General features: G+C 39.5%; 1 long non-coding RNA gene across 1 annotated transcript; it reads right to left on the minus strand.

Moving 5' to 3' along the window:
• Positions 1-4,103: 4,103 nt before the first annotated feature.
• LOC148122916 (uncharacterized) lies at positions 4,104-6,349 on the minus strand. Its single transcript, XR_015735780.1, has 2 exons — positions 6,152-6,349; positions 4,104-4,734 (listed from the first exon to the last, which is right to left on the minus strand). It is a non-coding gene; the product is annotated as an uncharacterized LOC148122916 (long non-coding RNA).
• Positions 6,350-21,991: the final 15,642 nt, after the last annotated feature.

A 21,991-nucleotide genomic window follows, 5' to 3' on the forward strand; every position in this document is an offset into this window, starting at 1 on the left:
TTCCACTCTTGGGAATATACCCAAGAGATGCCCTATCATACCATAAAAGTATTTGTTCAACTTTGTTCATAGCAGCACTATTTGTAATAGCCAGAACCTGGAAACAACCTAGGTGCCCCTCAATAGAAGAATGGTTAAAGAAGGTGTGGAACATATATACACATTAGAGTTTTACTCAGCGGTAAAAAACAATGACATCTTGAATTTTGCATGCAAATGGATGGTCATAGAAAACGCTTTACTGAGTGAGGTAAGCCAGACCCAAAAAGAGGAATATGGTATGTATTCACTCATAAGTGGATTCTAGCCATAATTAAAGGTCTTTGAGCCTTTTATTCGAGATCCTAGAGAAGCTAAATAAGAAGGTGAACCTGAAGAAAATCATGTACTTATCCTCCTGGAGATTGGAAATAGACAAGAGTCCCAGGTAACCTCGGGTGCATGGGTGGGTGGGTGGGAGGGTTGTTGGAAGGGGAGAGGGTTAGAGAGAAGGGAGTAGGGGAGGAATGGGGAAAACTCGGAGGACTGAGATGGTGGGAGGGAGGAAGGATGGATATGGGATCAGGGAAGAATATATCTCAACTAAGGGAGTCATTTTAGGGTTTACAAGAGACTTGATTATAAATGGGATCCCAGGTCCAAGGAGAGATCCCCAGATTGTTCTCTGGACAGAGGAGTGGGTGCCTGAACCGGCCTTGGCCTATAACCATACTGATGAATATTTTGCTTATCACCATAGATCCTTCATCTGACGATGGATGGCGATACAGATGGAAACCCACATTGGAGCACCGGACTGAGCCCCCCATGGTCCAAATGAGGAGCAGATGGAGGAAGAACATTAAAAAAAAACTCAGGACTGCGAGGGGTGCGATCACCCACTGATACAAGAGGACTGATCTAATGAGAGTTCACCAAGGTCAGTTGGACTGGGACTGAACGAGCATGTGATCCAACCAGATTTTCTGAATGTGGCCGGATTCTCTGAATGTGGCTGGCCTGGAGCCTTTCTGAAATGCCATTGACAATGACACTGGGACTTGTTTCCTCTGCATATACTGGATTTTTGGGATCCAGTCTGTTTGGATACTCACCTTCCTGGTCCTGGAGGGAGGGGGGAGGAACTTGAACTTCCCACAGGGCTGGAAGCCCTGACTGCTCTTATGGATGGAGAGGGAGGAGGAGGGAGAGGGGGGGAGAGGGAGATGGGAGGATGTTGGGAGGAGGGGCGGAAATGGAAACTTTCATAATTTAATAAACTTTGAAAATAATAATAATAATAAAAAAACTTCTGTGACAGGAGAGTAGGGAATGGGAAAGGAACTGTTGGCAAGGAGAAGGACAGCAAACTTTGCCTACTGATGTCAATATGTAATAGAATACGGAAAAACATACATGTTATATAAATAGGAATGTTATATAAATAGGACGACGCAGGTGCCACTGAGCTCTTAACATCTCATGGCTCTTGCTCATTTCCAATTTAGGAAACTCCTTCTTCACAAACTATCTCTCTTCTACAGGTATACACACAGCTATATGTGTGTTCTCATCCAATGTTTAGTTTTAGGGCACAGGAAGCAGAAAATGTCACAGGTACTCACTGAACCTAAATGTCATTTATGATAGTTGGCAAACAGAAAGCCAGGAAAGGATTTCTAGGTGTTTAAGTTCTTGAAATTTTATTTTATTTTATTTTTTATTGCTTTATAAATAATACCTTTCAAAATATCCTCTTCTTTCCCTCCTCCCCATTTTCCTCCCACTCCCCCACTCATGTTCCTCCACCCACTTCCAGTCCTAAGAGAGGGCAGGGTACCCTGCCCTGTGGAAATATTAAGGCCCTCCTCACTCCATCCAGGCCTAGGAAGGTATGCTTCCAAATAGACTAGGATCCCCAAAAGCCAGTATATGCAGTAGAGACAAATCCCAGTGCCATTATCATTGGCTTCTCAGTCTGCCCCAATTGTCAGCCACATTCAGGGGTCCAATTTGATCCCACGCTCATTCAATCCCAGTCCAGCTGACTTTGGTGAGCTCCCATTAGATCAGGCACACTGTCTCAGTGGATGGACCAACCCTTCGTGGTCCTGACTTTCTTGTTCATATTCTCCCTCCTTCTGCTCTTCACTGGACCTTGGGAGCTCAGTCCAGTGCTCTGATGTGTATCTCTGTCTGGCAGTTGCTGAGAGGTGCCACATAAACCTCACAGGAACTCCAAACTTTTTCCCTTAATATCTTCCTACTTTAATCCCCTTCCAACAGTCATACCCAAAGAAACTGTGGGTGCAATTTGTGTTGCTGGAAATTGTGTAACAACCAGAACATTGTTGGTAGCCTGACAGACTCTAATAAGACTCTTTCCCTCTCAGCCCCACTCCTTTTCAACCTTTCACATCCTACAGTTGTTTATTGGTTGTATAGCCTCTGCTTTGTTACATAGATGGCTGGGTGCCATGCCAAGGTCTCAGGACAGAGCCTGAGAGTTGAGCCACCGATAGATTGATGTCTGTTCCTTTGCCCACAAGTGAGCAAATAGCATAGTATTGCCCATGCCTAAGCACATGTGAAGTCCTGGCCACTGGGTCAAGGATGCACTAAAGCCTCAGAGTGACCATAGAATAACCCAAAGTAACTGAGATGAAGGTGTCTGTGTTGTGACAGCCATGACAATGTTAGTCAAGATGGCTGCACTAACATGTTGTTGGTTGCCATGACAGTCCTTGACTGGTAGTTAGCTACTACTGCTTCAGTTCACTCCTGGCAGTTGTGCCCCATCCCCAACACTCAGGCTTCCCCAGAATTTTCAATGATGGATGGTCTTTTACCTGCCTACTGCCACATTCTTCTTCTCTTTACTTCCTGACTTTACTCCACACTTCCTTGATAACATTTTGTACTTCTCCACTTTGTCTTCTTCTAGTCTATCTTGTCTATATTTTCATATCCTTCCTGTTTCTTCAGAGTACATCAGAGGTTCTCAGAGGTTCTCAACCTGTGGATCTTTACCCCCACAGGGGCCAAATATCAGCTAGCCTGCTCTCAGATATTTACTTTATGATTCATATGAGTAGCAAAATTGTAGTTATAAAGTAGCAGCAAAATAATTTTATATTTGGGTGTCACCACAACATGAGGAACTATATATTAAAGGGTTGCAGTATTAGGAAGGTTGAGAACCACTAATATAGACAGTTCCATCCCTGAGAATATGGGTTTCATATCCCAGGTAATATATCATTATATAGAAAATAAGGTTAAGAAAAAATAGTCTATTTTATTCTTTTAACACACCTAGTAAACTGAACCCAAAACTGAAGGAATTTAAAAAGGCAAGGCTTTTCTTTGCAGCTACTCTGAAGCATGGGTTATTGTAGTGCTTCTTAGGAGAGAGCTCTTATTCCACTGAGATAGAAGAAATACTGAAAAGCAGAACATAGCAGGGATGCATACTACAGAATACATGTCAGAGTAGAAACATCAGAAGTCATAGGTTCAAACCCAGCCAAACGATGATCGAGCCTAGCAGGGTGGTAATGTAGGAGGTCCTTCTGTATATGTATTGCTTTTATTGGTTAATGAATGAAGAAACTGCCTTGGACTTTTGATTGGGTAGAGTAGAACTAAGCAGGGAAAACTATACTGATGGGAGAATGAAGTCAAAGTTAGAGAGAAACCATGTATCCCTGCCAGAGACAGACACCTGACATAACTTTACCCAGTATGCCACAGCCACATGGCAATATACAGATGAATTGAAATGGGTTAAATTAAGATGCAAGAGCTAGCCAATAAGAAACTAGAGCTGAGAGGCCAAGCAGTAATTTAATTAGTACAGTTTCTGTGTAGTTATTTCAGGTCTGAGCTGCCAGAAACAAACAAGTGGCCTCTTCTACAACAGACTGGCCTATCAACATGTGCTAGCTAAATCCATATAAAACCTAGGAGGGCTTGGGAAGGAATTCTAGACACTAAAAACAAAGTTTAGTGGCATTTTTTTGGATGGACACTTGTAACATGACGGCCGGCTTGTTGGGGTTTCTGTCCCGCCCAGTACCCCAACAGCCGGCAAATCCCAAAGAGAAATCACACATAGGACTCCATAAGGTTATAAACTGATTGGCCCATTTGGTCAGGCTACTTATTAGCTCTTATAACATATATTACCCCATTATCCTTATCTATTTTAGCCACATGGGCTCAGTACCTTTCTCAGTGTGACAGCTTACATGTTGCCTCTTCGGTGGTCTGTGCAGGAGTGGCTGAGAGAGAGCTTCTGCTTCCAGAATACTCCCAGTCTCTTTGCTCCACCCCTACTTCCTGTCTGGCTTTCCCGCCTATACTGCCTGCCTGGCCAATCAGCGTTTTATTAAAATATGATTGACAGAATACAGATAATTCTCCCGCACCATTTCCCTCTTTTTTTTTAAAAAAACAAAGGAAAATACCCATAATCCATTTGTTGGGAATGTGGGCGTAGTATTTCAGGCTACTTCCTGCTGGTTGGGGGCGCTGATAGTCTTAAGGGGACCTAAAGAAAATTTAGAATTATCATCAAGTCCTGACTGGAGTATCCTGTGAGTCTTGATCATCTCAGGCAGCAGTCTTGAACCTGTTCTGGATGAAGAACTCAGACATCTGGGCCATCTGTTCCTGTCGGAGATTTCTCAGGTGGCCTTCCTTGATCATACTGGATTTTTCTTAACTCAGAATAAATCCAAAGCCTCTCGTTTTCTGTGGAAACAAAAACAAAATCTCTTCTCCAAAGTAACATACCTTTTGACTTCAGTTTTGAAGCCAAGGTATTTTCAAAATATCTATATTGGATTAATTCAGCAGCATTTATAAACAAAAGTCTTTTAGCAGCTGTTGTTCCTTCCTCAGCATTCAAACAATTCAAAGAGAGCATAATAACATACGGTATCAAGATTCTCTGTGTATTTTCCATCTTTATTTTAACTTCTATTTCTTTTATTTTTACTTTTACTTTTTGAGACAGGTTCTCTGTATATCTTTGTCCTGGAATAACTCTGTAGACCAGGCTGTCTTTGAACTCACAGAGATCCTCCTGTCTCTGCCTCCCCAGTGCTGGGATTAAAGGTGTATGCTACCACACCTTGAACTCACAGAGATCTGTCTCTGCCTCCCAGGCATTGGGATTAAAGGCGTGTACTACCACACCTTGAGGTCACAGAGGTCAATCTACCTCTACCCCTTGAAGTCACAGAGGTCAATATGCCTCTGCCTCCCAGGCATTGGGATTAAAGGTGTGTACCACCACACCCAACTACTCTCTTTCTTTCCTTTTAACTTTAAGAACTTTAACTTTTAGCCTGCATATACACACTGTAAACCATTTAGAGGTTTTCTTCATCTTTGAATCTCTCTTTACTGTTTATCTCTCTTTTTCTGACCACATGAGCCTTTAATTTACAAAGCAATATGGGAAGCCATGGCTTTGACAGCTAGATCCAGCTCATTCCTTAGCTTTCCAGACTCATAGCTGAGATACCAGCCACAGCTGTGTTCACTGCCACAACTTGTCGTGTTTCAAGGTCCTTGCTAGCAAGCAAGCTGCAGCATTCTGCTCACAGACCACACTCAGTCGGACTGCCTGCCTGAAAGAGTCAGAGTTTGCTCTGGCAGGACAGCCCAGAAAGATGGCATTTTAAAACAGCGCAGCTTTTTTCCTGCTACGGCTGAAAACCAAAAAGCATGCATTCAGCTTTTCATCAACACCGTTTAAGTGTTTCGTGGCAGGACCTCTTAATGAGCTGCAAGGTTTTGCAGCTGAAGCTGACTCAGGAAGCCTCTCTTAGATGAGAGCATTTGCTTGCCTCTAGCAAGCAGAGCAGACCCGAGAAATTGCTGCTACCAAGAAAACATGCTTTACTCTATTCTTTCCCAAGCTTTCTCAGGCTTTCTGTGGATTCAGTTATCCACGTGGGCGCCATATGTAACATGAGGGCCGGCTTGTTGGGGTTTCCGTCCTGCCCGGTACCCCAACAGCCGGCAAATCCCAAAGAGAAATCACACATAGGACTCCATAAGGTTATAAACTGATTGGCCCATTTGGTCAGGCTACTTATTAGCTCTTATAACATATATTACCCCATTATCCTTATCTATTTTAGCCACATGGGCTCAGTACCTTTCTCAGTGTGACAGCTTACATGTTGCCTCTTCGGTGGTCTGTGCAGGAGTGGCTGAGAGAGAGCTTCTGCTTCCAGAATACTCCCAGTCTCTTTGCTCCACCCCTACTTCCTGTCTGGCTTTCCCGCCTATACTGCCTGCCTGGCCAATCAGCGTTTTATTAAAATATGATTGACAGAATACAGATAATTCTCCCGCACCAGACACTGCTTTCTGGCAGCATGCTGCAGCTGCTTGAAGAGAGGTCTTCCTGATTCAGCAGTAACAGGGGAAAAAAAAGCACAGTTTCAAAGTGTTGGCTTCCTGGTTCACCAGTACAAACGGCTCTAACTCTTTCTTGGGAAGTCTGGCTACAGTACATTTAAATGGGGTTTTTGAGCAGAGTACTACAACTTGCTTAATGACAATGTAGACTCACTATGTGCCTAAAAATGGGGCAATGTACATGGCTCTCAGAGGCAGCAAACATGCCTCAGCCATGTTGGACTGGACTGAGCAAGCAGGCAGGGCTGTGTTGGCCCTAGTCAAGTCTGCTTAGCATTAAAAAGGGGGGGCATTTTTGGTTAGAAAATCGTTACAGATACGCAGTAAAGACAGATTCAGATTTTTAAAAAAGACCTCTAAATGTGTCACAGTGTTGGGTAGATGTACAAAGGCTTGGGAAAGAGAAGAAAGAGCATAAAGAGACAGTAAATGTAATATAAACGAGTACAGACAGTCATTGATTAAAGGAGCAATGATAATAAGATAAACATTAAACTTGTAGAAATAGTAATAGAGTAAGAAAAATAAGTCATGTAAAGATGGAATATACACATTATAGATTATGTATATTATTATATTTTCTTTAATTTTTTTCTACTGTGAAGGAGCTAAGTACAGAGAGACATTTCATTGCACAGGCTGCTAAACTAAACCAACATATATAATTTAAAGGTGCCCTGACTTCAAAATATGGGTCTAAGGATATGTTACTTTGGAAAAGAGGTTCTTCTTTTTTTCCACAAAAGTTGAGAACCTATAGAATTCTTCCAGGATAATGTGGTTTTATGGATCAAAACACCCTAAAAGGTTGCCATGGACATCCCCAATAATTACTTCACCATACAAAAAGCAAGAATGAGTTTGGAGAGAACTATGCTGAAATTCCCTAAATGGTTGCTTATAAATGTTTGTTTACATTTAAGTGGAGATATGTTATCGGTATTTGCACTGCTATGAATCTTGGTTTATGGATATATATTTAAGGTCAATTTTGTTTTATACATATATATATATATATATATATCTATATCTATATATATATATATATATATATCTTGATTAAGATATTGTGTTTGTGTAGCTCATTTTAAAATATAATGTATAATTATGAAATATAGGTGAATAATCATCTATAATAGTCAAGCATCTATTCATGTTAATTAGGTTTTCTAGATGTATCAAGATATATTTCAGTTAGATAATCTTCAAACCTTTCAAAGAGTACAGAATTTGGCATTTAAAATATTTTAAGAACTTAGGACTTTTTATGACAGTGAGATACAACTGCTCCTGGCAGTATCAATCTATTTCAGGAGGATGATGGGAACTGAAGAGGCTCCTTATAGAGTTTGCCAAGCATTTGGGTAAAAATCTGCTCTTGCCTGGACTGCTTGATGGTATACTATGTAAACTGGACATACAGGACCCATAGAGAAATGAATGCTGAATTTGCCTAAAGGTGAGATGGTTCTTTGGGCTTTCTGCTTTATGAAAGAGTCTGCCAGACATTCTACTTGACTCAGAAAAGATGTGACTGCCAAACTGTCAATATAGGCAGAACTGTATTTGAAATTTCCTGCTTCATGTAAAAGTCTGCTGGATACTATGGGCCTGTAGTGTGAAGATGGATGCTCCAATATTACAGAAGAACCTTTGGGTGACTGACTGTCCAGGTAGCAAGATGACTCTGTCAATTCTATAGTTTTGGGAGTTGCTTACTATTGACTTAGGTGATACTATATTTTTCTGCAGTCTTTGATGGAGTTAAAATATCGATTGTTATAGTTTTTCCTTAGTTATAATAAAAATAAAATAGATATTAATATTGTAACTGTCATTCCTGCTTGATATCTGTTTTGTTAAAATTTAACTGTGTTAAACATTCCCTTTTATTTGAACAGAAGAGGTGAAATGATGTAGGAATTCCTTCTGTATATGTTTTGCTTTTATTGGTTAATGAATAAAGAAATTGCCTTGGCCTGTTGTTAGGGCAGAGTAGAACGAGGAGGAAAAACTATACTGAACACTGGGAGAAGGATGGTGGAGTCAAGAGAAGCCATGCAGCTCTGCCAGAGACAGAAAGACACTAGCCACTAGTCAGAACCTTGCCTGTAGGCCAAAAGCCACGTGGTAAAATATAAAATAATAAAAATGGGTCAATGTAATATATAAGAGCTTGCTAGGAATATGCTACAGTGATTGATCAAGCAGTGACTTACTTAATATTGTTTTTGTGTGGTGATTTCTGGGTAGAAAAGCCAGGAACAAACAAGCAGTCTCCTACTACAAATTGGCACCCAACATGGGAAGTTCAAAATTCCTTTCTCCTATAGTCAAGATCACCTGGGCTATCTGATAGTGTGGCAGATAAGTAAGCTCTCCACAAAATGGCCAAGCAACCTTGAGGATTACACAATTGATGCAATAGGACTAAAATCACCAACAAATTGGTTCAATTGAATTTGCTGTTAAATTCATTATGATGATAGTAAAAAACATCTCCAGGACTCTTAACATGGTTTGCCTGTGTTTCTACTGTAATAGAGTTATTTTGCTAAGAAATTGTTTTCTGTTTTTTAAGTTATGCTTTCTAAAGATAAATGAGACAATTTGAACCATCAATTCAAAAGAAAAAATGTAGACAAATACTGGTTTAAACAGTTTAAGAAAAATAAATACTTTAGGATGATTAACGGTCACTTTGGAAGGTTTTTTTCCCTTAACATAAATTTCATTCTAAGTTCACAGTAAAAACTGAGGAGAAAAATAGAGAAGTAAGCAAGTTTCAGATTGTCCAAATAAATCACAAAAGTGTATGAATGATAAAATAAATAATGACATACTTGTAGCTAAGTATGAATAGTTTTGCAGTTGTTCCTAAGTTCAGATACAACTTACTGCTTACTTCATCAGACAGTGTGTTCCAAACATTAGGAGAAATCAGTAAAAAACAAAAAATAAATAAGACGTATACATACCAAGTTACTTAGTTTTTGATTTGGCTCTTGAGATTCTCAAAAACAGAGAATAAAACAGAAAGTTCAAAAAGTCTAGGATACTGATTAGGGACACACAAATAAGCACAGTGGATAACATTAGCTTTGAAAATAGTATACTTCCCAGGCAGATTATAACCTATTGTATCAGAGAAATCCATGGGTGAAGAAAGATTCTAGGGCAATGACTGCTCTTGCAGAGTAAAGGGTTCACTTCTTAAAACCAACATGGCTGAATACAGCTGTCTGTAACCCTATTGTAAAGGCAGTGATGCTGTCTTCCAGCCTTCTCAGGCTCTCCAAACAAGTGGTATGTAAATATTATGCAGGTAAAATGTTAATACATATAATATAAAAGAAAAATGAAAATAAAATAAAGAGGTTTCCAAAGGGGCAATGATTGCTGTAGCTGTGGAAAACCAGGGTCCTGGAAAAGAGGTTCCCCCAGGAGCCTTTTTAGACACAGGGATTGGGTTCCTCAGCAAAGTGGTAAATCACTGTGAGAAAGAGTTTCTTAGCTCCAAAGACTGTGTCCTTAAAGACCAATGCTGCCTAAACTCCCACTATCAAAATTTCACTCAAGTAATTACAGGTTCCCATCACGACACTTTGGATAACTCTTGAAGTGACAAGCAAAACTGTTCATTTCCTTTGCAGTATTGAGGTTTCATTATCTACTTTAGTCATCTCTGACTCTGTACAAAACAGATTTATATAGAAATCAACCAGAGTGAATCCCCAAAAGACAAAAACTTACTACTGTCAATTCCAGCTTTTAAAACTGTAATATCTATTACCTAGTAACATGGCATAACACTGGGTAAGAACCTAAAAGAGGGACGTTATGAACCCATAACTTCTCTGGATACTTTTATACAACTGAGACATTAGAATAAGTACAACATATAATGGCTATGAAAATAATGTTAGCTAATACTATAAGCATTTCTTTGACCTAATACAAAAAATGAAACACTCTAAGGAAGACATTGACAAACGGATTTTCTTTTTTCTTCTTTGTCAATGAAATAAATATTTTTTGATGACTGTTAATGAATTTTTAGGGTCAGCACTGGACTATCCACTTAGACTAAAAACTAGCAAAACCCTTATTTTCTAAGACTCTTCAGTCTCAAAGACATCACAAAGATAAGGTTACTTCCACCTACAGAGTGCAAAAATGTTGCATAGCTTAAAAGTTTTCTTCAAGCAAGATAAAAGGATATTTTAGCCTTTTAAAAACAAAGAAAAGCCCTCTTAATAAACACCAGTATTTGTAACTTATCATAGGAGTTTATTTTTCATTTGGATTGCATGTTATAACATAATCTCAGGTCTTGAAACCTTATTCCCTTTTTATTTTAGTCTATTCAACCATAAGATTCCTTCCTAAAATTATCTTTCATCTTTTGTCATATTCTCAATATGGAGCCATCAGTATGTTTTGTTTAGAAAATTATATTTAAATTTGTATGTATCTGTCTGTGTGTCTATGTGTATATGCCAGGTGTTTGTGGGTATCTCCAGAGGATAGAAAAGCATGTAGGATCATCTGATAGTGGAGGAATGGTAGTTGGATTCATTGTGGGCAACCTAACATGGTTGCTAGGTACTAAATTCAGATCCTCTAAAAGGACAAAAAGGACTAGTAACTACAAAGCTATCTTTCCAGCCACTATGTTTTATTTTCTTCTTCTTTTTAAAGTAAGCTAAGAGAGATCACCTCCTGAAACAACCAATTAAGAATGGCTTTCTGCCCCTTGACTCTCTGGCCACTCTGCAGGAGCTAAGCCCTCTCGTCTCCTAGCCCATCCCACCTTTCACCCAGGAACCCCTTCCTTTATTCCTCCCTTCCTCCTCGGGGCCATAAAATCACCCAGCTCAGCCGGCTTGCAGGCTGGGACTAGGCTGGAAGTCCAAACCAGCAGGAGGAAGTTCCTGTGTTTCAATAGCCTGCCAGGGGAAAGGTAGGCCTGTGTCAACTCAGCAAGATTCCTGGTCACCAAGGGGCACTGATCCTCTAGCAGAAGATTCATCAGAGGGGGAAACCTGACCCAGTACCAGAAGATCTATTAGAGAACATTTGAAGGAAGAGATGGGCAGATGCCAAGGCAAGAATTCCTCCAACAATCTGAAAAACAACATGAAAACACCCAGATCCCAGGGATCTTACTGCAGAAGGTCTTGAACACCCTATTCTGGAAGAAGTGGAAAACAGTGTCATTATGAAAGCAATAGAGTCCCTTAAACAGAGTATGAATAACTCACTTAAAGAAATGGAAGAGAAGTATAAAAAAAGATTGAAGAAATGAGTAAAGAAATGGAAGAGAAATATAACAAAATGTTTGAAGAAATGAGTAAATCCTTAAATGACACCCTGGGAAACCAAGAAAAACAATCAAACAGGTAATGGAAACAGTTCAAGAATTGAAAACTGAAATAGAGGCAATGAAGAAAACACAAATCAAGGGCAGGCTGGATATGGAAGATCGAGGTAAACAAACAGAGACTTCAGAAACAAGCATAACCAATAGAATACAAGAGATAGAAGAACGAATCTCAGATTACGAAGACACTATAGAGAAAATAAACGCTCTGACCAAATAAAACAGCAAATCCAACAAATTCTCATCACAAAACATTCAGGAAATCTGGGACATAATTAAAAAAAAAACAAATCTAAGAATAATAGGGGTGGAAGAAGGAGAAGAATTGCAGATCAAAGGTCCAGGAAATATATTCAACAAAATTATAGAAGAAAACTTTCCCAATCTAAAGAACGATATTCCTATGAAGGTTCAAGAAGCATACAGAACACCGAATAGACTGGATCAAAAAAAAATCCCCTCGCTATATAATAATCAAAACACAAAACATTCAGATTAAAGAAAGAATATTAAGAGCTGCAAAAGAAAAATGTCAAGTAATTTATAAAGGTAAACCTATCAGACTTACACCAGACTTCTCTATGTTAACCATGAAAGCCAGAAGGTCCTGGATAGAGGTACTGCAGAAACTAAGAGACCATGGATGCAATCCCAGACTACTATACCCAGCCAAGCTATCATTCACTATCAATGAAGAAAACAAAATATTCCAGGATAAAAACAAATTTAAACAATACATAGCCACAAATCCAGCCTTACAGAAGGTATTAGAAGGAAAATCACAACCCAAAGAATCCAACATTCCCAACACTGCCTACAATAACTCAGACATCTAGCAACCCTTGACAAGCACAGCTCAAAAAAGGGAAACAAATACACTCTACTACCCCATCCCAAAAAAATAACCGGAGTCAACAACCACTGGTTATTAATATCACTTAATATCAATGGACTCAATTCACCTATAAAAAGGCACAAACTTAGAGATTGGATATGAAAACAGGATCCAACATTCTGTTGTTTACAAGAAACACACCTCAACCACAAAGACAGACACCTACACAGGGTAAAGTGTTGGGAAAAGGTTTTCCAACTGAATGGACCTAAGAAACAAGCGGCTGTGGCCATTCTAATATCTAAAAAAATCGACTTCAAACTAAAATCAATCAGAAGAGATGGAGATGGACATTTCATACTCATAACAGGAACAATTCATCAGCAAGAAGTCTCAATCCTGAATATCTATGCCCCTAATATAAAGCCACCCACTTATGTAAAACAAACACTTCTAGATCTCAAGGCAGTCCTCAAAACACACACTAATAGTAGGAGACTTCAACACACCTCTCTCACCAATGGACAGGTCAATCAGACAGAAACCTAGCAGAGAAATAAAAGAATTATTGGAGGTATTGAATCAAATGGAATTAACAGACATCTATAGAACATTCCACCCAAATAGGAAAGAATATACCTTCCTCTCTGCAGCTCATGGAACCTTCTCGAAAATTGACCACATACTCGGTAACAAAGCAAACTTACACAGATACAATAAAATATTAGTAACCACCTGTGTCTTGTTAGATCACCATTGATTAAAGTTAGAATTCAACAACATTGCTACGCTCAGGAAGCCAACAAACTCATGGAAGTTGAACAGTCAACTACTAAATCACCCCTGGGTCAAGGAAGAAATAAAGAAAAAAATTAAAGTCTTCCTTGAATTTAATGACAATAAAGACACAACATACTCAAACTTATGGAGCACTATAAAAGCAGTGATAGGAGGAAAGTTCATAGCACTAAGTGCCCAATTAAAGAAAATGGAGAAAGCACACATTGGAGACTTAACAGCACACTTGAAAGTTCTAGAAAAAAAAAGAAGCTCATTCACCCAGGATTAGTAGAAGTCTGGAAATAATCAAACTGAGGGCTAAAATCAACAAATTAGAAACACTGAAAACAATCCCAAGAATCAATGAAACAAAAAGTTGGTTCTTGGAGAAAATCAACAAGATCGACAAACCCCTATCCAAACTAATCAAACGGCAGAGAGAGAACATGCAAATTAGTAAGATCAGAAATAAAAAGGGGGACATAACCACAGACACAGAGGTAATTCAGAGAATCATTAGGTCTTACTACAAAAGCCTGTATGCCACAAAGTTGGAAAATGTAAAAGAAATGGACATTTTTTAAGATAAGTACCATATACCAAAGTTGAGCCAAGACAAGGTGAACAATCTAAATAGACCTGTCAGTCGTGAAGAATTAGAAGCTGTTATCAAAAATCTCCCTACCAAAAAAAGCCCAGGACCAGATGGTTTCAATGCAAAATTCCACCAGAACTTCCAAGAAGAGCTAATACCTACACTCCTTAATGTATTTCACAATATAGAAACAGAAGAGTAGGGGGCTGGAGAGATGGCTCAGAGGTTAAGAGCATTGCCTGCTCTTCCAAAGGTCCTGAGTTCAATTCCCAGCAACCACATGGTGGCTCACAACCATCTGTAATGGGGTCCAGTGCCTTCTTCTGGCCTGCAGGCATACACACAGACAGAATATTGTATATATAATAAATAAATAAATATTTTTAAAAAAAGAAACAGAAGAGTAATTGCCAAACTCTTTTAATGAAGCTACAGTTACCCTGATACCAAAACCACATAAAGACACAACCAAGAAAGAGAATTACAGGCCAATCTCACTCATGAACATCAACGCAAAAATTCTCAATCAGATACTGGCAAACCGAATCCAAGAATACATTAAAAAAATTATCCATTATGATCAAGTGGGCTTCATCCCAGAGATACAGGGCTGGTTCAACATACACAAATCTATCAATGTAATTCATCATATAAATAAACTGAAAGAAAAAAACCATATGATCATTTCATTGGATGCTGAAAAAGCATTTGACAAAATTCAACACCCCTTTATGATAAAGGTGTTGGAGAGACTGGGGATACAAGGATCATACCTAAATATAATAAAAACAATATACAGCAAGCCGACAGCTTACATCAAATTCAATGGAGAGAAACTCAAAACCATTCCACTAAAATCAGGAACACGACAAGGCTGTCCACTCTCTCCATGCCTCTTCAAAATAGTGCTTGAAGTTCTAGCAATAGCAATAAGACAACATAAGTGGATCAAGGGGATTCGAATTGGAAAGGATGAAGTTAAACATTCGTTATTTGCAGACAATATGATAGTGTACATAAGCAACCCCCAAAATTCTACCAAAGAACTCCTACAGCTGATAAACACCTTTAGTAATGTGGCAGGATACAAGATCAACTCCAAAAAATTGGTTGCCCTCCCATACACAAAGGATAAAGAAGCAGAGAAGGAAATCAGAGAAGCATCACCTGTCACGATAGCCACAAATAGCATAAAATATCTTGGGGTAACTCTAACCAAGGAAGTGAAAGACCTATTTGACAAGAACTTTAAGTCTTTGAAGAAAGAAATTGAAGAGAATACCAGAAAATAGAAAGACCTCCCCTGCTCTTGGATTGGGAGAATCAACATAGTAAAAATGGCAATTCTACCAAAAGCAATCTATAGATTCAATGCAATCCCCATTAATATCCCATCAAATTTCTTCACAGACCTTGAGAGAACAATAATCAAGTTTATATGGAAAAATAAATAACCCAGGATAGCCAAAACAATCTTATACAATAAAGGAACTTCTGGAGGCATTACCATCCCTGACTTCAAACTCTATTACAGAGTTACAGTATTGAAAACAGCTTGGTATTGGCATAAGAACAGAGAATCGAATAGAAGACCCGGATATTAACCCAGAAACCTATGAACACCTGATTTTCAACAAGGGAGCTAAAGGTATACAATGGAAGAAGGATAGCATCTTTAACAAATGGAGCTGGCATAAGTGGATGTCAACCTGTAGAAGTATGAAAGTAGATCCATATCTATCACCATGCACAAAACTCAAGTCCAAATGGATTAAAGACATCAACATTAATCTGACCACTTTGAACCAGATAGAAGAGAAAGTGGGAAGTAGTCTACAGGATATAGGCACAGGAGACCACTTCCTAAGTAGAACCCCAGTAGCACAGACAATAAGAGAATCAATGAATAAATGGGACCTCCTGAAACTGAGAAGCTTCTGTAAAGCAAAGGACACTGTCAGTAAGACAAAAAGGCTACCTTCCGACTGGGAGAAGATCTTCACCAACCCCTCATCAGACAAAGGTCTGATCTTCAAAATATACAAAGAACTCAAAATCTAGACACTAAAACTCTAATTAACCCAATTAAAAAATGGGGTACTGATCTGAACAGAGAATTCTCAACAGAAGAACTCCGAATGGCCAAAAGACACTTAAGGTCATGCTCAACATCCTTAGCGATGAGGGAAATGAAAATCAAAACAATTTTGAGATACCATCTTACACCTGTCAGAATAGCTAAACTCAAAAATACCAATGATAGCCTATGCTGGAGAGGATGTGGAGTGAGGGGAACACTCATCCATTGTTTGTGGGAATTCAAACTTGTGCAGCCGCTGTGGAAATCAGTGTGGTGTTTTCTCAGGAAACTGGGAGTCAACCTCCCTCAGGACCCAGCAATTCCATTCTTGGGAATATACCCAAGAGAGGCCCTATCATACTACAAAAGCATTTGTTCAACTATTTTCATAGCTGCACTATTTGTAATAGCCAGAACCTGGAAACAACCTAGGTGCCCCTCAATAGAAGAATGGTTAAAAAAGGTGTGGAACATATACACATTAGAGTTTTACTCAGTGGTAAAAAACAATGACATCTTGAATTTTGCATGCAAATGGATGGAAATAGAAAACACTTTACTGAGTGAGGTAAACCAGACCCAAAAAGAGGAATATGGTATGTACTCACTCATAAGTGGATTCTAGCCATAGTTAAAGGACTTTGAGCCTATAATTCGTGATCCTAGAGAAGCTAAATAAAAAGGTGAACCTGAAGAAAAATCATATAGTTATCCTCCTGGATATTGGAAGTATCCAAGTTTGCCAGCAAACTTGGGTGCACGGGGGGTGTGGGGTGGAAGTAAGGGGAGATGGTTAAAGAGAAGAGAGAGGTGGAGAATTGGAAATGGCTTGGGGGAATGAGATGGGGGGAGGAAGGATGGATATGGGAGCAGGGAAGTATATATCTCAACTAAAGGAGCCATTTTAGGGTTTGCAAGAGACTTGATTCTGGAGGGGTTCCCAGGGCCAAGGACAGGTTCCCAGATTGTTCCCTGGGCAGCAGAGGAGAGGGTGCCTGAACTAGCCTTGGCCCATAACCATACTGATGAATATTTTGTGTAACATAAGTGCCAGCTTGTTGGGGTACCTGTTCCTGCCAGGTACCCCACAGCCGGCAAGTCCTAGAGAAAATCAATCACACAGAGATCTCTATAAGTTATAAAGCTGATTGGCCCATTAGCTCAGGCTTGTTGTTAACTCTTATAGTTTATATTAACCCGTTATTCTCATCTATGTTAACCATATGGCTTGGTACCTTTCTCAGCTGGGCAGCTTACATCTTTCCTTTCTGGCGGTCTGGGCAAACTGGTGAAGAGAGCTTCCTGTTTCCCAGAATACTCCCAGTCTCTTTGCTCCACCTCTACTTCCTGTCTGGCATTCCTGCCTATAATGCCTGCCTGGCCAATCAGCGTTTTATTAAAATATGATTGACAGAATACAGATAATTCTCCAGCACTATTTTTCCATATCACCATAGAACCTTCATCTTGCGATGGATGGAGATAGAGACAGAGACACATATTGGAACGCTGGACTTAACTCCCTAGGTCCAAATGAGAAGCAGAAGGAGGGAGAACGTGAGCAAGAAAGGCAGGACCAGAGGGAACCTTCATCCGACGATGGATGGAGATAGAGACGGAGACCCACATTGGAGCACTGGACTGAGCCCCCAAGGTACAAATGAGGAGCAGAAGGAGGGAGAACATGAAAAAGGAAGTCAGGACCATGAGGGGTGCGTTCACCCACTGATACAAGGGGACTGATCGAATGAGAGCTCACCAAGGCCAGCTGGACTGGGACTGAACGAGCATGTGATCAAACCGGATTCTCTAAATGTGACTGACATGGGGGCTGACTGAGAAGCCATTTACAATGGCACTGGGTCTTGTTTCGTCTGCATGTACTGGCTTTTTGGGATCCTAGTCTGTTTGGATGCTCACCTTCCTAGACCTGGAGGGAGATGGGAGGAACTTGAACTTCCCACAGGGCAGGAAACCCTGACTGCTCTTAGGACTGGAGAGGGAGGAGGAGAGGGAGTGGGGGGAATGGGAGGGTATGGAGAGGAGGGGAGGAAGTGGAAATTTTTATAAATAAATTAATTAATTAATTAAAAAAAAGAAGAATGGCTTTCCAGGAGAAATACATAGTCTTGGCCTTCCAGGTTCATATTTCCTTGTGTGTATAAAAGGGGTGGTGGATACACTCCTCCTGTGTTGCATGTTTTGAGGTTAACGGTTAACATGGAGTATCTTCCTCCATGAGTCTCCACATTATTTTTTGAGACAGTGTCTCTGATTGAACATGGCACTTACTGATTAGCTAAGCTAACAGGCCATCAAGGGCTCAGGATCCCCCTGTCTCTGCTTCCTAGCTCTGGGACTACAAGGATGTGCCACCATGTCTTTCTTCTGTCTATGTCTCCTGGGAATCCAAATTCAGGTCATTATACTTGCACTCTACCCCTTAATCATCTCCATGGTCCAATATTTTTCACTTGGTGTGGTTACCGGTCCGAGTAATTTATTTTAACCATATATTTTTATCTTTTCTTTGAAATCTGTGTCTTCTAGTACACATCAATTTCAGATTAAACTTGTGATACAAAGATTTCAACATTTCTTTCTACCAGATCCTCTCGTCTCACCAACAGAACAAAGAGATAAAGCACCTTGTGATATTGTTGAGCCGTGAATTATGCCCTTTATCAGCATTTAAATTATTATAAAAGATTGTTCATTATCTCCCCCCAAAAGGATTTCTGTGTATTAACAACCAGGTACTCCCGATCCCCTCAGGGAACAAGTAACATCCAGACAAGTCATTATCAACTACCAAAATGCAATACATTCTGACACTATAAGAATATGCAATGTCATCTTATAAAAAACAAGTGCTTTAGTTTCCCTGTCTTTCTCTTCTACCCTCATTCAGAAGCAGCCTTGGCCTCCTCCACTTCACCCATAAACCTCTTAAGTGAGATCTGATGCATGGAGAAACTTCGTGCTCCTCTTGACTCCAACCTGCAAAGGTACCTTCTGCTGCTTAAATCTTTGCACTAAAAGTGCAGTTCTTGGACATGAACTGTGGAAGGAGAATTGGAAGGAGAATAGAATATAGAAGGCATCAAAATTAGTGTATAAAAGAAAACAGTTTTTGGGGAGAATTGCCAACCCTAGTACCAAGACTAATGAATAACAGTGCTTGTATTTACTTTACAGAAAAGAATGGCAGTGAACAAATAAGCTAAAAAGATATCAATCCCCTGGTCATGGGTCCATTTGAGCTCTGTAGGTTTTCTTCAAGTTTGGCCAACTTCTACTCTCAGAAATGCTTTTGAGATTAAAAATGTGTCTCCTTCTATGATTGTCTTCTGCCTCTAATTTCTTATTCTTGAGACATAAAAACTTGCGATATCCTTTGGGTATCCAGTAGACCTGAACTATAACACAAGAAAATGTATGGCTTTAGGTTCAGCTATTACTTGTCAAATAATAAGAATGGTGAAGCAAAGAACATGTATTCTCGGGGCCTATACAAGCCTGAGCCAGATAGGGTCACAGGGCTGAGAGAGGAAGTGGGTACAAGTTCCTATCCCTAACCCAGAAACTATCTCCAATTGATTACTATGGAAAACACCCCCCCTTTTTTTCCCAATGGAGTCTCACCAGGGATACAAAGATATACATCACTCTTAGGGCTAGGTAGGTCCCATGCCCATGGATAGACAGATCAAACCAAATGAACTCAATCATGTTTTGTAGGTTTTTTATCTCATAATGTTCTATCATGCTTTATTATTATTATTATGCTTACAGGTCCTTTGCATACATGTTTGGTTTCTAGGTATGTATTTTCATGGGATTCTATGTCCAAATGTGTGTTTTTGCATCTATATCTGTTTCTTGAGATTTTTCTTGGCTCTTTTTCTTGTGTTTGTTTTGTCCTATTCTAGTTTGTTTGATCATTATATTATTAGCTTTTCTATTATTTTAGATGCTTGTTTATCTTCCTGAGAAAGAAAGGGTTTGCATTTGGGTGGGTAGTGAAGTGGCAAAGATATGAGAGGAGTTGGGGGAGGGAAAACTGTAAACAGAATATTGTATGAAAAATTTATTTTAAAAAATAATAAAAAAATACCATGCTCTCTTTGTCGAAGGACAATGGACTTTTGACAAAGCAGCAACATTCACATGATCAGAAAGAAGCCACTGAAGGAGAAGAGCAGTAATAACATCAACTCCCTCCCCTAAATAGTAACTTCTATAACAGTCTGTGCATCCTTACAGCAGATCAGTAGCTGATTTAACTCTTTTATTTCTCCAACACACCTAGGAGAAAAGGTGACACTCTCTCCCAAAGCTAGCTGTAGTGTGTATGGAATTTGCTCAAGGTCATAGTCAGTTGGTGACACTGCCTATGCCTGAACCTTAACCATCTGCTTAAACTTTTATTAGTAAAGTTAGCTATCACTTTGTGTTCAGATATGAATAACCTCTGAGACCAGACTATTTGTTTGCAACTCTAAAAAAATTTCTGATGTAGGGAGGTGTTGCTGAAGACTCAGGGGAAAATAGATAGAAATATAGTAGAGTCTCTAAAATGTCAGTGGGAGATTGTCTTTGTTTGGTTTCTATTTCTGTAAAGAGACACCATGACGATGGCAACTCTTATAAGGAAATATTTAATTGGAGCCGGCTTACAGTTCAGAGGTTTAGTCCATTATCATCAGGATGGGAAGCAGGGTGGCATGCAGACAAGCATGGTGCTGGAGAGACAGCTGGGAGTTCAAACATGGAAGGCAAAGAGAGTGACACTGAGCCTGGCCTGACTGTCTGAAACCCACCCTCAGTAATGTATTTCCTCAAAGAAAAGACCACGTCTCCCAATAGTGCCACTCCCGATTGGACCCCTGGGGCCATTTTCATTCAATGAGAATAACCACAGGGATATATCATTTGCAAATATCAATTCCTCATGTTCAGTGACAGAGTTCCCACATCACTGATGATTGGCAGTAAGTATTTAGAGGATGAACAATGACTCCACTTGGTTTAGGACAAGACATGGCTAAAAAGGGTGGGGACGTTCTAAAAATGTGGGACGATGAACCCTCTGGGCACAATCCAAAATTAAGCACGTGCTTGTACCGAAAGAAATCCCAGCATCTCTTTGTAAATAACTAGCTTCCCATTATTTACAATATGATGACTTTGGACCTCATAAGGATAAACTATTTAGCTTGACAGTACAAAACATCTTGAGAAGTTTGTTCTATCTCCTATCTGACTTGTTACACTCCTGTGACCAATGACCAACTACTCCCCAACACATACGGTGAATAACAGCACACATAAGATAGTACTAACATGTGCTCTTCGCGTTTTTGTGGGAATACCAACTCAGTTCAATAACTGACCACTCTCTGAATACCTCGTGGCTTCTCCATGGAAAGTTCTTTCATATTTCCTTGCCCCTGACCTGCAAACATTTTAAGATCTTTGTCTATATTTCTTTATTTCTTTATAAGTTTTATAACAATATCATCTAATTTTCCCCTTGAATGCATTCATTCTAATCATGAGACATTTGTTGAGTATCTACAATATACCAGGCACACTCTGTGCTTCCTAAGTGGAGTAGTTTCTCTCAGTGCTGCTGTAATTTTGCTAATTGCCGGCACTCAATACCCTGTAATTAAATTGCTGTTCAACTGAACAGCTAAGGACAGACTCAAGGAACATAATAGCCAATAAATATCACTACAAAGAACATCCTATTCTCTTTTAGAAAGAAATAATATATAGACGGATATATAAAGTAGGAAACATTTGCGTTTGGCTGCACCTCAGATCTGAAATTTTATAATGATAATTAAAAAGAGGTTAATCAGAGGCAGCATCATTTTGCTACTTTAATTTCTT

Source organism: Myodes glareolus, chromosome 2, assembly GCF_982192425.1.
Source record: "Myodes glareolus chromosome 2, mMyoGla1.1, whole genome shotgun sequence".
Taxonomy (NCBI): Eukaryota; Metazoa; Chordata; class Mammalia; order Rodentia; family Cricetidae; genus Myodes; species Myodes glareolus.